At 35.2% G+C, this 18248-nt stretch overlaps 1 long non-coding RNA gene across 4 annotated transcripts in view; it reads right to left on the bottom strand.

Moving 5' to 3' along the window:
- LOC110400882 overlaps positions 1-18248 on the bottom strand; it is a 233778-nt gene that overhangs the window by 50806 nt on the left and 164724 nt on the right. For all 4 annotated transcript variants that reach the window (XR_002440121.1, XR_002440122.1, XR_002440119.1 and 1 more), the window contains 6 exons: positions 14570-14704; positions 13399-13575; positions 12810-12902; positions 10970-11129; positions 8895-8964; positions 7572-7754 (listed from right to left, as the gene is read on the bottom strand). This is a non-coding gene — a long non-coding RNA (uncharacterized LOC110400882). The remainder of the gene's footprint in view (positions 1-7571; positions 7755-8894; positions 8965-10969; positions 11130-12809; positions 12903-13398; positions 13576-14569; positions 14705-18248) is intronic.

Below are 18248 nucleotides of genomic sequence, written 5' to 3'. Positions count from 1 at the left end.
TTAACTTTCACAGTGGGATAGCCTTAGGATGGAAAGTCAGACACCTCCGATAATTGCTGGGCATAGAATATCTTCGAAGCTTTGAAAAGATATTACTAGATGCCACACTTCTAACCTGTTGTTTGATGAAGATAGAATTATTCCATGTATGAGTACATCTGTATTGCCATCAAGCAGACTGCCTCATTTCTGCATTACTTGGGGGTATCTCCCTCAAACTGAAAGTTAGGAAGTATAAATGCTTGAATTTACTCCCTGGTTCTCCTTTATATAGCAGAGTAGATGCAGCCTGCAGAAAAGCGGATACCACGGATTGCGTGTGCGGCAAGCGGTCCAGTAATATGTATTTCTGTTTATTCGAGTTGACTTCTTGGGAAATAAGCTATTGAAACTGTAAGGCTATGGGCAGGACAGACTTTTTTCTTCTTTTCTCTTTTTTTGGGTCCAAAAATATTCTGAAAAGTCTCGCAGTTGCAATTCTGAAAACGGGAGATATATTGAATATATATATATATTTTAAAAAGGTTCAGGAAAAACTGACTTTTGCACCAATAAAATTATTTCTAGGCTGAGTTTTAAGTGCTAACTGGGAGCAGTATCTGTGCTATTGAGTTAATTTTCAGTTATCCTGAAGTACTGCATATTTTTGTCAGCTTGGCATCACTATGGAAATATGACTTTCAGAAGGAACCAAAAATACTTGCTCTTTTAGTGAGTAACAAGTTGAAACGTAACTATATATAGGACAAACAGCTTTAAAAAAAAAAATAAAATCCTCATGTAAGTCTCTTAGGAGATAGTATATGCCAAGAAGGAGATCAGAGTTAATTTTCAATTCACTAGCTTTGGGATCACTTAAGGACCTGAGTTGAATCCATGTTTTTAACAGTTATCAATATGTGTTTTTTTTCTCCTTAGTTGTTTTTTTGTTGTTGTTGTTTCTTTTGTTTGTCTGTTTTCAAAGGAAAAGTATGCCAATGTAAGGTATAACATATTAAGGCTGTATGATGAAGCACAGTAGAGGTCCTCATGAGATAATTCAGGAGCAATACAGCTGGATACACGGTTTTCTTGCGTGAGCCTCTGAGTTCAGCTTTTTAGCATTGTTTGTTTATGCCCTTCATGTTTCTATAGGAACTTTTCATATGAGACTTCAAATAGAGGCTCTGCACGTACTCAGAAAGTAGGAATTCTCTGGTGTCTTTGGTTACAAGGTCCTTCTTTGACCCAAAAGTCAAGTCTGATAGTGCTGAAGAGATCAGAGTTATTCTGGAAGGAAAAATGCTGCAGAGATAACATATAGGTGTAGTATTTACATCTGTCTTTGATCTTAGTTCATCACATGCCCTACGTAAATAAACTGTCCTGCTCCCAAAACTTTGTATGCTGCATCTACCAGCACAAGAACAGTAGCTTCCGTCATATTTCTTTAGGGAAAAAAAATGTAGCTCTTATAGTTCTGAATGTTCATGAATTTGTTCTATAAAAATCATGATTATTGGTAGAATTATGATCGGAGACGGTAAGGCAAATTCTACCACTATCTGTCAATATAATACTGCAGTAAAGATATATGCTTGCGCCCGGTATAAACAATTTATCTTTATTTATAAATTTATCAATTTATGTTCTGATTACTACTTTATTTTTGCACTGTTTTCAAGAGGGGGAAAAAAGGAAGGAAGAAAAAAAAAATAATCATCCAAACTTCTATTGAGAAACAGTCAGGATAGCCACAGATTCAATGACAAGTGCCTAGCTATGGTTTACTAAGTCACTATACTAAGTTTTGGCTGCAGAGCTACTGTGTCTTCTTGATTCTTTTTCTTTTTTTTAAGTATAAGTTTTCTAGCAGTCAAACTGTATGTTTTCCTGTTATTTATTTGCTACAGAACAGCGAAATGATGTTTTGTATTTTTTTTTTCTTGGGGTAAGTCCTGTGTCTATTTGACTGATGTGTAAAATTCACAATTAGATTCAGTAGAGAGGGATATTAAAGGAATATTATGTTATTAGGCATCCTGTAAAGTAGTCCTAAGTACCTCGCTCACTTTGGTTTTGGTCTTCAAAGAGCAGCTGTTGTACTTGGAGTTGGAAACCTCACTTGGTGCTACAAAGTAAGACTAATACAAGTGGTAGCGTCAGTGAAATTAGCCAGAACCAGCCATCTTGCTAAATAAGGACATCAGTTATTTCCTATGAATGCACAAGTGGTAGAACAGCTAAATCTTACATTACATTAGTTATATTTAGAAGTTACTTGTTCATGTAAAGTTGAGTTTGGTAGAAGAGGGTAAATATCATTAAAATCTGCTTAGGGATAGAGACTCGAATCTAAAACATCTGATGTTGAGCAACTCAAATTTTTAGACATCCCAGATAATATGACCAAGGAGCCTAACTAATGAAACCATTCCACCATCCATGGATTTATAATCTGTTGGTATTTAGACCAGACCTGATTAATAAAACCACTAAATAATGGAGAAGATGTTTTTTAGTACCACACGTATTAGGGAGAAGTTACTATGTATATTAAAGCGGGAAAAAAAAAAAGAATAAAATGTTTTTATTTTGTGAGTGGGTTTTTGATTTTTGGTGTTGTTCTCTTGCTTTAGGAAAAACTGGATTGTTAAAATATTTTGCGGTTGTATATTGAAATGACTAAAAGACCACTTCTAAAAACCAGCATTTTCAAATCCTTCTTACTTGGTCAATCTCATGTACGACTTTGCATATGCTTCTCAGCTCAAAGATTCATAAGGGTACCAATTTGTCAAACCTCGGCTGTTTAGCTCATTATTGTTTAAAGACAAGATTGTATCTTCTTAAAAATACAGACAAACTGTAGATGAAAGGACCGCAACAATATCTAAGAAAGGTGAGAATTAGTTTGGATGAACGTTCAACAGCATGTTGTGAGATAAGATAGAGGAGTATCTAGCAGTCTACTGAATTATCCTAGTTAGTGGTATTCAGCCTTATATTGAAAATGATTTTCAGCTCTATAATATGGATGATTGTATTGCTATATGAATGTACTTGTTTAGATATACCTGGGTAGTATTTTTTCCCTTAATACTTCATGTGACAAATTTCTCGTTCGCTCTTGAATAAGATTATCGTGTTCTTTGTGGAAGCTGGGTACTGATCAGGTAAAAGATTGTGCGTGCTGAGATGGCCTGAAATGCAACAATCCCAGAACTGTGCGTGAACACTCTCTTGCATGTGATTTTCTTTTTTTCTTGAAACCTGAGTACCTGGACTGCGGAAGTATGGCCTGTGTTTTTAAAAAGTTTATCATGTTTCACAAGAAAGCCCCGAGTGAACATTTCTGGTGGTGTCTTAACTTAATAGCATGATAATCACTTCCCAGAAAAGTAAGTTTCCTTTAGCTAAGTCCCACCTGGTATGTTTTAGATGAACCCATTTAAGTAAATTTGATGTTCAGGGGAAAAAAAAAAAAAGCCACTGATCTGTGGTGATTACTGTCTATTTGAGCTCATTAGTACTTGCTTGTTTGTTGGTTTTTTGTTGTTGTTAGCTTTACAGGTTCTTACTCGACACTAGCGAATAAGAATTTCTAGTGAATAGTGAATTTACACTAGTTGCCTGTGTAAATATTCAGACTTCGGCTGCAAGTAACACACACTGACAATCTCAAATACAATTTTTTGTATTTGACCTTCAGGATGCATTTTTTGCAGTGCCTGGAAAATGTGGCAAGCTTTGAAAAAGCATTTGCTTTTTCAGAAATTTTTTTAAAGTTACGTTTGTCTGTGTGTGAGAGGCCCACCTAGATTTTAAGAATTGTTCATTCACAGTGCCTTATTAGTAAATGCTATGTTTCCAGTGAACTATAATTAAGTTACAAAGCAGTTCGTTGCAGAATCAGAGTACACTATACAAGGTTCAGACAATTACAAGCTATCTAGACGTGTCATATCAAATACAGCCCGTCACAAATGGTTCTGCAAATAAGAAATTTTAGGTCTTGAAGGAAAACTTTCATTACTGTTCTCTCCACATGGAGTCACATTCCAGAAGGTTTCCTGCATCTTTTATGACACGTACCAACTTTCAGCGTTCACTAGAGACGGTAGATAGGATATAACTTGAATCATCATATGCTCTTACTAAAAATGGCGTTGATAGTTCATCAAAGGATGAGACGAACAAAAGCTTTTAACTGAGTACGCTTTGCAGCGCGAGTGCTTTTCCTTTTGCTATAGCTTTTCTATCAACATTGTGGATTTTTGGTCGTGTTTTATTTTTACGATTACTGTCTATTTGATATCTATTGACATGGTATTTATTGACGTGATTCATAACTTTATGTTCTACTGATTGCCTTTGGTATGTAATACCGAGCAATTCATGGAAAGAATAATCTTGCCACTGTGACCTTAATGGTTCTGTCTACCTAGGGTAAGGAGAACTTGCTGTTTTTCAGCAGATACTGTTAAATTAAGTTCAAATAGGATGTTGTTAACAGAAAATAACAAGTTGCTTCTTTCAAAGTGTTGGTTAGATTGTAATAAGCTTCTATATTAGCAGAACTTTGGGGTAATTATTTTTAAAAATAAACATAGAGAAGGACAAAGCACTGAAGCTATACCATATATTCATCTTTAGAGTGACTTAATTCCAAACCATACCCAAAAGCTAAGAACTCAAGTAAAATACCTACTGTAAACTAGGTGATTTTGTAAGCACGTGGGTGTTGTGCTTGTATGTCCAGTGGCAAATTCCATGATGGAAACTGTGTAGAAGTACTGCAGTTAGATGAAAATATCTTAAAAATAAATACACAATAACTTCAATGAATGTGAACTCAGGCAAACTGTGTATTGTTTAAAACTTGCATAGCCAGCTGGATTATAATGAGCCGTGCTTTTCATCAGATTTTCATCAGTCTACAGTGTAGCACCGTTCACAACTCAGAATCGTCTTCCCCTACGGCACAAGTTCCTAACAGCCCTTCATGTATCATTCGTTAAACACAGACTTGTAATAGTATGTACAGCATAAGGACGTACAGGACAAGTGATTTTAGAAACTCTGACCATAGACGGCTTTGGAAATCCCACCCTTTTATGTCCAGCCCTTAAAAAAAAAAAAAATAAATCAGTTCTGTATATTAATCCGTTTTATGAAAGTTGCTAGAATCAAGAATTTTATAGGGATTTCTGTGAAACGGTAATCTTGTCACACAAGATTGCGCTCTTTTGAAACATGACAATTTTGGAAAGATTAATGCATGATTTTTCTCTCCTCTCCAGTTAATGTTGACAGAAATGAACAAAACCATCAGAAATCTGAGACGGCATCTACCCCAAGACAACCTGCACAAATGAAACCTGAACTGAAATAAACATTAATGATGATATCATCAGTAAGAATAATGCTTCTCCAGGAAGGGTAAGTAAGTATTATTTGCAGAGAGAAGTAAATTATTTGCGTTGCATTCGGATTTATTTAATTCTTTTGGTGCCACGTTCTATTCTCTCTTGCTTCTGATAGTAATTAAACTCCCAAAGCAGTCATACTGACTCCTAGAAGGATGCAGTTTCACAAAGAGGGCTTCCTATTCAATGGAGAACAACATTTGAAAGGTATTTATTCCAAATGTCAGGTACAACCTTTCCTTCGAAAATGGCACTCAAACATGGTGCTCACGACAGAAAAAATGGAGTTCAATAAATTAGTAACTAATGAGTTACACCATGCTAGGAATAGTGAGTTAACATGAAGTACTATCGGTAAGTGAAATAGAATAGCTTTCCACTTCCCGGTGCTTCAAAAATTCCCAATTATATTTCTAAAATAGTTTGGAGTCATCTTTTTTTTTTTTTTTATGATATACTCCTTTTTATTTCTGATAACTTAAAAGAGGAGGAAGAATAATTAAGAAATATCCCAAGCAACTAATATTTCAGCTCCATCAATATCAGTTTTTGAATAGTTGAATCGTACGTTTGTTGAAGTTTTAGTCAAAGATTGTTTTTTCCCCACAGTCCAGAAATTGGTACTCCAACTCTAATATTTAAGAAAAACAACTTTAAGGAAACATAAGTTAACGTTTTGTTGTTGTTGAAAATCGGCACAATTGTAATAGTGTGGGCTCCTACAATAAGATAAGAAGGTGGGAGAGCTGAGCAACCGTTTTAAAACTGAGAAGAGATCTATGCTGTTATCAGAGTGCTCAAAATCAAACCATTTAGTGTTAGCACTACTCCAATTAACTGGCTTGTGACTGAATTTAAATAACTAATAATTAATATGAAATACTTCAGCATCAAAAAGCGCCGGTGACCTTTGTCTTGGCCTATAGTTAAATCATTCTGAAAGAAAGACATCATCAATTTCATGTGTTTCATTTATCAGCCTCAGTCAGTTTCTTCCCTAAGTTAGCAAGGATAGGTACAGCAAAGTCTTTGAAAATATCACTTTGCTTTCAGATACTCTGACAAACTAGATTACATAACACTTCTGACACTTGCTGTACTGCCTCCAAAAGGCAGCGTTCATGGAAATGGTAACCGACACTTAGAACTTTGCAACATTATTCTCAAAAGTACTGACTGACTCATGTTCATTTTAAACAGTTTTCAGCTCTAGGGAAAATTACAGAATGTACTGTACTGTTATAAAGAAATCTCCTAACACTGTTATTGTACAGCCAAAGACAATTGTGTTTCTTATAGATTACAGAAATATGACATTTTAGTGTATGGGAAGATTAAAAATCGCGTATGTGACTTTTATGCAGATCTGCATCATTTCACAGTCTTCAGAAGTATTCAATTATGAAAATCTACTTCCATGAAATTTCTTTATATAAGCACTGTGGCAAAACTTATAAGAATGGAAAAAAATGGTAGATTTTTTTTAAGGTGTTCTAAAATACACGCTCCTTTTCACATTCTTCTGTAAGTATGAACTATTATGCTGTGATTTTAATAGTATTTCAATGGTATTAAAATAATAATTGTGGTTTTTTACTTAGTGAAAACCTAAATAGAATATTTCAGCGTACTAAATAACATTTAATCTTAAAGGAAACATCCTTAAATTGAAATACCACATTCTTCAGAGTAATATTAACTCCAGAATGCAAATCTATTTGTTATTTTGTGTCGGTTGACTTCTTGCTCGGGCAAAGTACTCTAATTTTACGTATGTTCTGTGCTTTACATGAGATGTGGGAGTCTAGATTCTTAATTGCATTTCCAGCTTCTCTATCATAGAATGTGTTCTTCATTTCAGCAGAGTTTGTCATCCTTAAACCAAATTAGGTGTATTCACAAGCTAGAGAAGATTAGACTTCGTATTCTGTGTGCACGCTATTATTATTTATTTTTTCTCTTCCTAGCAAGCTATCTTTCTTCCTATGGGAATGTTCCCTAAGTATCTGCATCAACAACTGTAGACATCTCATGCTTTAGAGACCTGGAGAAATAAATATAGCAGCGTCGTATTCTGACTTCTACTTCAGTGAAGATATAACTGAATTTCTTGAGGAGGTGATTTTTATGGACTATTAAAAGAGGTAAGCATCCAGAAATTACCTTAAGTCTTGCAGAACAATTGGGTGATGCAAGCACACTTAAGCAGTATGTAGTGTTGCACGTATTGATGTAATTCCAGGGCAGTCAACTGAATAATTTATCTTCGGGAAAAGTAAGACAGCAATTTCTTCCACCTCCTCACACTGTGTATTCCTGTCATAGTCCCTAAACGGAGACCTGTGGCTACAATGACAGAGGGGGAAAGAAAAAAAGTACTGTACTTTCAAGGGTCAAATTACTATTGGTATCACTGAAACAATGACTGTTTCGTTGCTGGGTGACCGTGAGATTTTTCCTCTATGTTACAGGTAAATATGAGGGGATCCAAAAGTAATGCCTCCTATTTTATTATGTTGGCCCATGATGTCTAAGATGGACGTTGCTGGTATGGCAGTAGGGGTTGAACCTTCCCACCAATATTCCATTAATTTTTGTTGTTGTGAGATAGATGGTAGCTGAGAATTTGCTCTGTTTGACAGTGTTATTTTGCTCTTTGTTATGTAGTTTCCACAGAAATGAATATAAAGCATTACTTCTGGAGCATCCTATGTAGATTCGTCTCTGTTTTGGTTCCGGAAATCCTTATTTTTTTGCTAGCGCTATATCTGCTCTGTATTAGAATCATCAAACCACAGAATCACCAAGGTGGAAAAGACCTCTGAGGTCATTCAGTCCAACCGTCCGCATACCAACAATATTTCCCCACTAAAGCATGTCCTTTGGTACAACATCTAAACATGGGATGGTTGTCCTGTATAGAAGGGACTACCTCTCTTATCTCACAGGCATTATATTGCTTCTTTGTCAACATCACCTTCAGGAAAATAATGATTACTTTCTTATCCCAAGTTCTAATTACAAAATTTAATGACTGTAGGCGGATAATGATGGCTAAACAGGGACCAATATACAACACAGAGGAAACAATATTTTGAAATGAGAAATTAGTCTTCTGCTGTGAGGAAAATAACTCAGTCATTCTATATTTAATATGGGAACTTCTTAGAACTTCATCTTTGCTTTTCTATAGCAAAAAAGAAAAATGCACTGAAATTTCAGTCTATTTTTATTTTCTGTGTTTTTGAGTGGGAAAAAAATGGAACGTGAACCACTGAGTCTCACACCGTTGTCTTGGTATGTTGTGGTTACGATGCGTGGGTTATTTTTTTTCTGAAAATGATACAAAAATGCATGATATTTCTCTGTATTTTATTCAGAATAATCTTTTCTGAACGGAACTTTGTCCTAATTTGGGTGCCACTAAAATAAAGGTTAGCCTCTCTGACTGTACATAACTGGAGTGGAAAAGTTTTTATAAATTACCTTATTGTTTCACAGGCCTCGGAGAGTGCCGTTCTGGATGGCAATGAGTGTGACTCATCTGGCTGTAGAGCTGGAAATGGAAATGTAATATTAAAGAAAATAAATAACAAGACTGAAAAGAGCATTAAATGAGGAAATGAGGCATGAATGCGTGAGACAGAGGTTAGTCTACTGCATGTAAGTAGATATCACCTAATTATTTGGGAAGCAGAACTTAGTAAGGTAACTGCAGGATCATGAGTGAACTAGAGCGCTCTAGGATATGCCGAGCAATTTCACTTACCGCAGCAGGTAGGTCTCTGCCATTCTGTAGTGTATAAGGGAATAGTTTGAAAATCCCTTTCTTTGAAAGAAACGTAATGTGAGAATTGATTGAGTGATTTGTATTGCTTATATCTGTGTTGTTATGGTGGATTTTTTGCATTGCCTATAAGCTGCTTACCACATTCAGATTTCCACAAGCATGCTTTTTAAAGAAAAAATACATTAAATTTACTTTAATATACAAGAGCTAGATACTGAAACTTCAATTTTGTTGCATAAAAAAAAAACAACGGAACCTCTAAGACAGGTTACATAAATAAGGCCTTCAAAATGTAAACCATTAAAAAGAAATTCAAAACGTGTCTTTCAAAATTCAGGGCTTACGTATCCATGTAAGTGAGAAACCTAGGACAAAACCGCTCAGTTTTCACGTGAAGCCTTGTTAACAGTTTGTATCAGCAAAATAAACAGAGATTAACTGAGGTGTGCTCATTAACATTTTGTTCTCTGAGTAAATAGTTTTTATTGGTAAAGCTAAATGAGATGTTTGCAGGTTGTTTTTTTTTTTTTGGAACTGCGATATAGACATTACCATACAAGCCTGTTAGAAAAATAAATTAGAATAAAAATTGCACTATTAGCTCCTTAATTGTAGATATTAATGTATTCATAGTCATATTATAATGTATTTACCTTCAAATTATATTTTATATAATACATTCTTATATGTATAAATAATATATTTAGATGATAATTCTTTTGGTCAAAGTAGATCATATAGAGAGACTTTTTTATTCTCCAGGTTTTTTTTTTTGGATTTGGAAAGAAATGTGAATGGTATAACTGAGGATTGTGAGATTTCTTATTTTATACCTCACAGACTTTAGGATAGTCTTCACGGCAAGGCAGAGGTCTGGACACTATTCCATAGATAAGTAATGGGAAGTTGCAGGTCTCTAAGTTCCGGCCCACCTGATTCAGGCCCCGCAGATCTGAACGTACAAGTGAGGTCAAATAATAATGCTGCTTCTTATTCAGAAACTTGCCAACACCGCTATTGATAATGATAACGCGGTGGAGGAAGCAGAGCTTAGCGCAGTTGGACCATACTCTAAATTCAGCTGTCTAGCTTCAGGCTTGCGGAAGTCACAACACAGCTCCCTGTAACTAGAAGGCAGCTGTGTCTTTTTCTTAAATCTGAATAGACTTCTTTCCCAATTTATTTTTTTATAAGATGAGCTGTTTGACACTTGCAAGGCACTTTCCAAGGCTCCTAAAGCAAGTTTCTAAAATATTCCTAAATTTGTGTTCTTGACAGCTAAAAAGACTAAAGATCTAATAGTGTTTGTTACTTGTCTTATACAAGCCAGTTCGTTTTCCATACATGTAAAATATAAATACAATCCTTTTTTTTAAAGGAAATGAACCATTTGAAAACTTAAGAATTAAATAAATCAGATTCCCCAGTGTTTCATCAAGCACTGGAAGCCAGAATCTAAATTTAGAAAAGCCAAATGAAAATTCATCTTGTATTAAAGTACTGAGAGCGGTTTAGAAAATTTTGGTTGTAAAGCGAAGTGTCACTTACTTATAGTATATGTTTGGATATTCCCTGAAAAAAAGGCACTATGACTTCAGGGGTTGGACACATTAAGAATGTAATGGTTGCCGTTCCAGATATGACTACTGTTCAGAGTACGGTTCCTCTGCATGGGGAATATAAAGAGGTCTTACTGCCAGAGCTGTAGAGGAAAATTCAGTTTTCACACTCCCTGCTGCAGTTTAGGATGAGTGGTGGCAGGTCTACATACCTTTTTGATATCCCAAATCAGATGTTTTCGTAAGAGGGGATAGTGAGGTCCAAGAATGACTCAAGTATAGCACTCAGACTGCTGAGGATTCATCTGCCATCTTTACCATTTTCCCTCTGCCATAAGCATCTTCCACCATCTTGAACTTCCAAATAGAAATCTATAGTGGGAAAGATGAATGGGTGAAAAGAAAGAAGAAAGAATGCGGTGAATATTATAAAAGCCTATTTATTACATGCTGTAAATCTACAACTATTCTCATTCATTTTTATTTTTTAAACTCCTTTTGAGGTACTGGCATCAAACTACAGTGGCCGTAGATAATCTATTGTAGATCTTCAGCAAGAGACTGACAGTCACATATGCAGATTTAAGAGTTCTGATTTGGCCAGTCATAAAAGTGTCAAAAAACAACTAAAATACGAAGTAATAGGTATACACGAGCAGATTATGCATACAAAAAAAATGTAGGCATGGATCTGGTATGTCTCAATACTTGGAAAAATGGAAAACTGATAACCACTTACTTAAAACTGCAATACTCCCAGTTTTGAAAGGCACTGTGAAAGTTCACTAAAATACTTCTTACAAACTCCTTTGATCATGAAGCACCAATCCTTGTTAAACTGCCATAATACGCAGTGAGTAAGATTCGGGACATAAAAGTTTCTGCATTTTCATGTACCTTACCTGCCGTTTTTGATTTCACCATATCTTCCCTAAGCAACAAAACAGAGAACTAAGACCTTCTGACCATCTGATGTTTGATCTCTCTTGTCAGAAAATCAACTGGGATTCAGCAGCACTATAGGTTGCAGGTAGGTACTTTTTTTTTTTTTTTTAATTCCCTCTTAAAACATCAGCTACAGTTAATGAATCAAACTTGAATGCACTGTCTTTATGATTTAAAAAAAAAAAAAGAAGGGGTATTTTCTGACGGACTTCTCCTGAAGTACTTTCGTTCACAGAAGTATAGCAGTCTAACAGAATGTATGTGCTAAATAGGTCCTGGCTGCTGCCGGTAACTAACTGTGTTCATACTTGAAATCTCGTCTTCCTCAACAAATATTCACAAAATAAGGTGAATATCCTTTCTTGCGATTACTTCCTTGCTAAGACAGATGCTGCCTTCTTATCAGTAAACAACCTCCTGATGTAAAATACTAAGTACAAATCAGAACGGATCTAAATATTGATATTTGAAAGTAAGTTGCAGTTGGTCTGTTCTAACAAAAGATGGCACTGCTGTTTTCTTCAGAACTGTAAGGTCCATTCACTGACATTACATACTTTTAAAACAGTTCCCTCATCTTTGTCAAGAATATGCGCATTGAGATTGGTATTTGTTATTACCCAGCTACCACGTTGGCCTTAGACCTTTAAAAAGTATGTATATTTCCACAAGAAGTCCCAACTGGAAAAAACTAAGTGCCAATAATTCAAAAAATACTCTTGCAATTTTAACCGTGTGAACAACTTCTTGGAGTCCAGTTTCATCTTGATCATTATTTTATGGAGACAGTTTTGTAACAAATAAGAAATAAAACGAAAATATTTTTGAAGATTCTCTCAGACCTGTCTTTTCTATGTAATATTTATTAACAACGTTAATTCAAATGCCCGTTGATCCAGGTACACCTTTCCTTGACATTTTCTGCCTATATTATACTTGTACTCCGAATAAGATTTTACACAACTCTGAACTTGTTCTATTGCCTTATGTCAAATTAGTCAGCTTTGTACTTTAGGGCTTTGCTAAAATTAGGGACGAGTAATCATCTCACAAATAGTATAGACTGCAAATTAAGAAGACAATAAGAAACGAATAGAATTTACTTACTGTGAAACAGACTGCACCTCTCCAATTACAAAATAAATTTGCAGTAGGTCTGTGATCCAGATAAAAGCATCTACCTGTTACCGTGGCTAAAACCTAAAAGGAGAACAGAAGCCAAACCCCAGACAGTAACAATCATAGTAATAATACGTAAAAAAAATAAGTAATCAATTTAGATAAAGCTAAATTTAAAAATGGATATAGTCAGCATAATTTAGGAATACACAAAAATCATTCCTTTTTTGTCATCACCTTATTCTAGTATGATCTGAAGTATGTAATATATAAGACATAGCCTGAATGACACAATCAAAAACTGAAATGTCCAAAGTTGTGGAACCAAAAAGATTCAGATGCTTTTGGATAAAGATTACAATATATTCTGAGAGAGTTTTTTTCCTGTCATTTTTTTGTGATATTTCTGTATGTCAGAAGCTGCTTTTCACATACATTTTCAGCTTGCTTTCTGGGTTTGTTTTTCTAAAAATACAGGATAACACAACATGACTGTAAGAAAGAGAACCTTTCTTGTTCTTTTTCTATCCTTGCCCCACTTTTCTCCAAAACAGAAAAAAAAAAAACAGAATCAAACCTGTCAGGCAAATGATCCTGTCTTTTCGAAGCATCTTCAAGTTGAGAGTGAAGTTTTCTTGAAAAGAAGCACGTAACATCTTTCAAACCACAAGAAACTATTCACAGCATGGTGAAACCCCAGACGTTGCACCCTCCTCGCTGCTGGTGATCGCATTCTAAATGGCAGCCATTCAAACTAGCAAGGAAGAGCAAGTTAATTAATAAATTAATTAAAAAACCAAAAGCTGTAATTCAAAGAAGATCATAGAAGTTTATCACAATGAAACTGTAACAATTCAAACACTGAAATAATGCAATTTCTGAAAACGGTACTACTGCCCTTTTTATTGGCAGCGGTGTCCTTACACGTAGCTCACTAGGTCAGTCTCCCCAGCAAATAGGACAATGATGCATTGACAGACACTATTGTCTTCAACGAGTGGAAGGAGAACTGCAGTTTTACAAGTCTCTGCACATTTGCACAGCAAGAAATCACCTTGACTCATTAAAAATACATTTAGACCAATTCATTGTCAGAATATCTAACTATTAAACACGTTACTTCAACATATGGGTGAAAATATCATAAATGCATTCCTTAAGATCACATCAAAATCTATACGCTATAAGGCTAAGCACAATACAATGTAAAAGAAAACAGATTTCAGAGTATAGTGTCACTGTTGCATGGCCAACTTCCTTGAAACAGAGGCTATGAGCCCCGACCTTAAAATTCAGTTATATGTTTTTGTATCGTTTTCAAGAGTCTACTGTAGAAACTTAAGGATCTTGATTAAGAGATAGTTAGAAACTGATTTTGGCAGCATGAAGACCTCGGCCGCTTGACACGAGATGACTTCATTAACAAAGAATTTGAAACATGAGTTATGCTTCTACGATATCAGATGCGTACAGAATCAGGAAGAACAAAAAGTAATTAGACTCAAGAAACTCAGAGCAACAGTGTGATATTCCAGTCATCTCCTTCTCTCTGAGAACGGCGTATCATAAATATTTCTTCAGTCATCAGAGAAAAGTCATTTTTGCTCTTCTCCCCTCTACTGCTGCTCATAAAAGTGAGGAGCTGTGCCTCCGTAATTAACTTGGAAAGTAGCTCCTCCTCTTCCTCCCACCATATGCTTCGGCTTGAAAACAATAGTTTCATGCAAAATTAAGCAAAAGGCGCTTACCTGTCTGTGGCATAAGTGAGAATTTAGACGGTCAAGCCTAAAACCACTGGTTAGTGACATCAACTCCTGGAAGCATTTAAACTCGCAGGGCTTGAAATTCACAAGATCCCCACTGTGTTGTGGTTCGCAGGAAATCTGAAAGGAAATAAACACATTCTGCTGTTTGTTCCTATCTTCGTAAAGGCGTTTTGTGCACTCGTTGGTGAAAATATGAAATTTAGAATAAGTACCTAAGTGCTCACTGTCCTGATCAATAACTATTTATTATCCTAGTTTAAAACAAATGGATAGACTGCGCTCTCAATCCCTGGCACTTACTTACCTTTAAGTTTATCTGCACTTGACTATGCAGTTTTTGGAGCAGGTGAAAAAGTCAGGAATCTAATAAGGAAATTATTCAATAAAGAGCTTTTCCATTCCAATAAAAAAAAAAATACTGTCTTTGTTCCAAAATTTTATATTCTGAAAATCTGTCACAAAGAAATTTGACAATGCTAACTTTCTGCTATAAATTAAAACAAATACATTTAGAAAATTTCTGAAGCAGAACATGCTCTTTGTCCCTTCTACTTGCCTAATGAAACCAATGTTTTCCTTTGGTTCCTAAAAGCTGAAATCAGTGCTGGTGAATTTCAGACACACTAGTATTGTACGTAAACTTTGTTTCAATACACACACAAAACTGTTTGTTTGTAAATAAATAAGAAAATAATATTTTTTTTTCTCAAGTAAGATTAATATGAAGGCTATAAGAGCTTTGTTAATATAATTTTAATTATTTCAGCATTTATTTCAAACAGTTTTTTTTAAACACACTTGGAAATACATCAGAAATGCTCCCTTTAATTAATAATTCTATTTAATATTAGCATGAGAAAGTAAAAAGAGTCTTCTGGCTCTCTTTGTTTTATAAATTGCAATTAAAGAAATGTGGAATAGAAATCCGATATCTAGATGACAGTATGCAAAAAAAGTTCTTTTAATTGCCCATATTTATTTGCAACAGGTGCAATTAGGACTCGATCTCTGCTTCCATTAAATGCAGCCTCCATATGGTATATTCACAACATTTCATTCCGGAAAAAAAAGGCAGCTTTAAAAGTTCTGGAGTCGCAACAGATTATTTGATTCTAATTTCTACGAGGTCAAAAAGAACTATGACTTTAATTCTTCTGATTCCTCAAGATTCACATCATTACAGTTAAAAAAAAATATAGGATTTCCTAAACCTATACTTTCCATTGTTATCTAATCTTTTTTCCTCCCTTTAGTTTTAGGTTACTATTGCTCCTGTATTCCTAAATTTGAACTCTTTGAGTTCTATCACCTGAGTAGAAGACCTCGAAAGAAAGGAAAGATGAAACAATTAGTTGCTACTTTGAGGGTTCCACAAAGTTATTCCTGTAGTTCTGAGGGTACTTCACAGATTATGACTTTCAAGCTCTATCAGTGTAAAGGATCCAAGGGAAAACAGACGAGCTGTCAAATGCTCTTTTAACTTGTGTGACGATATCGTCTCCTGACAATATGCTGGCTGCATCTAGCCCCTTCCAAGTAATAAGATAAATAACAGATATTATTATTCTACGAGAGCTGCTCTAAGAGTAATGCCTCCTGTTTTATCATGTTGGCCCGCAACATCAGAGGTGGATGCCGATGGTATGGTGGTAGAGGTTGATCTTTCCCACCAATAATCCATTAAATTTTGTTGTCGTGAGACAAATGGCAGCAGAGGGGCCCTCTGAAAAAAAGGCATATGAAGCACGTAAATGAATTCCTCCATGCTGAGCATTTGTGGATACCAAACAGCGGATGTGAGCACAGCGAGGCAGTGGACGGTGCGCTTCAGCAGAGGTGACTGTGACACTCGGTCACCTCCGCTAGTGCAGATTTTCACAAGCATGGCATGCAGGCTCTTGTTCATCACTGGTAGAAATGCATAGCCCGTGGCAGTGACTATGTTGAAGAAGAGCAGCTGAGAATTTGCTCTATCGAACAGTGTAGTTGTGCTCTTTGCATCTGTTGTAGATCCCATGGAAATAAACAGGAGGCGTTACTATCGGAGCATAGCCTTGAAGTGAACAACACGCTATATAGATTGCCCTTTATCCAGCTTGTCCTTTTGGAGTGAATTATTGTAAGGACATGGACGGTCCTCCTTTTCTATGTAAGTTGTATATAAATTAGCCCTTTTTAAGTGATGCAAACTCATATATTTACCTAATAAGGTATTGTTTTATTAAATTAATGCAAAAAAACCCAAAGCTAATACGGTATTTATACCTTGTGTAAAAACAGCCCAATTTCTACCATCACTGATCCGAATTACAGAATTGTAGATGTGGGAAGGCTCCTCTGGAGATCAGTCTGTTCTCAATCCACCTCACTATCCACTCATCTATCTGGTCTTTCTTTTTCCAGATCTAGTCAACCCAGTTACCTATTTCAAAGAACTTTCTCCATTCTGATTGTCTTTTTGGGTGTTCTTACGTGCCGGTAGTTTGCTCATCTACTGACGCGATGATTTTATATACTAGGTATAAACGTACAGTCTGTGATTCTTTATTCTCCCATTAAAGGCAAAAACAACTACCAAAACAGTAGAATAAGATCCAAAGTCAAACGAATTCAAAATGGAGACCAGACTAGAAAATCACATTGCATTTTCTCAGATTCTCCAATACAGGCATAAACGGCAGAAGTAAAAATTGTGACCGTGCAACTTCTGTCAGATCTTAACATGTAAGGATGAAATCGTGTTTATCTCCCTACTTATTTTATTATTTGGGTTTCTTGATTCTCTGGCTTGTGATTTATAATCTTTTTATTCTCTTACACCTCCCCCACCTTATGGAAAACATTATCATGAAGGATTTTTTTCTTTTTTACATCACCTTTTAATTTAACCAAAATCTGTTTCTAATTTTAGTGGTTGAAATTATAAATTACTGCAAAAATTTAAACAGATGTGAATTTCCTTCTCATGGTGAGAAGGCAAACCTGGTCCAGACACAGAATAACAACTCCAAGGGCAGTAATGGCTGTTCCTTTCTGGCTGGGTCCTCTGATGTTTATAATGGATGTTTTTAGATAGATATACATATATATATACACACACATACATATATATATATGTATATAGATATGTATATTTAAAAATCTCTTAGCCTCATTGAAAGCACATGTTTTTGAAGAAGAACTGGCTATTTTGTTCCTATCCCTCTTAAAGTGCTTATTTGCATGGAGATCAGTAATGAATAAATTCATATGTTGCTGATGGCTTATAACATAATTATTTTTAAGGCTTTGTGGAATACCTTTGAACAGTTCCATTAAGTAAAACTCATACTCTAATACCTCTTATTCTTTCTTTTTATCTTTTTTCCTACTAATTTTGATAGAATGGGCAATATTTTTCCCCTTTCTAGGTTATTTTGCATGTTATTCCATAACATTTTGAAAGCTTATAAATACATAATTAAAAAAGGAGATAAAGCTAAAAAGACAAAGAAGGAGATATCTAACACGTTAGTCCTGTTTAACTGCCCACAAGTTAAGCCAGTCAATTGTGCAAGTATATATTCAATCTGAATCTACATAAACCATCTATGAAACTTGTCAGTTGTATCTGTCATCTCACAGAAATTTTGGTAGATATGTATAAAATAAATGAATTTTC

This window comes from Numida meleagris, chromosome 6 (assembly GCF_002078875.1).
Source record: "Numida meleagris isolate 19003 breed g44 Domestic line chromosome 6, NumMel1.0, whole genome shotgun sequence".
NCBI lineage: Eukaryota > Metazoa > Chordata > Aves > Galliformes > Numididae > Numida > Numida meleagris.
Note: the sequence above shows the minus strand (reverse complement) of the source record. Positions and strands in the feature narration are given on the sequence as shown.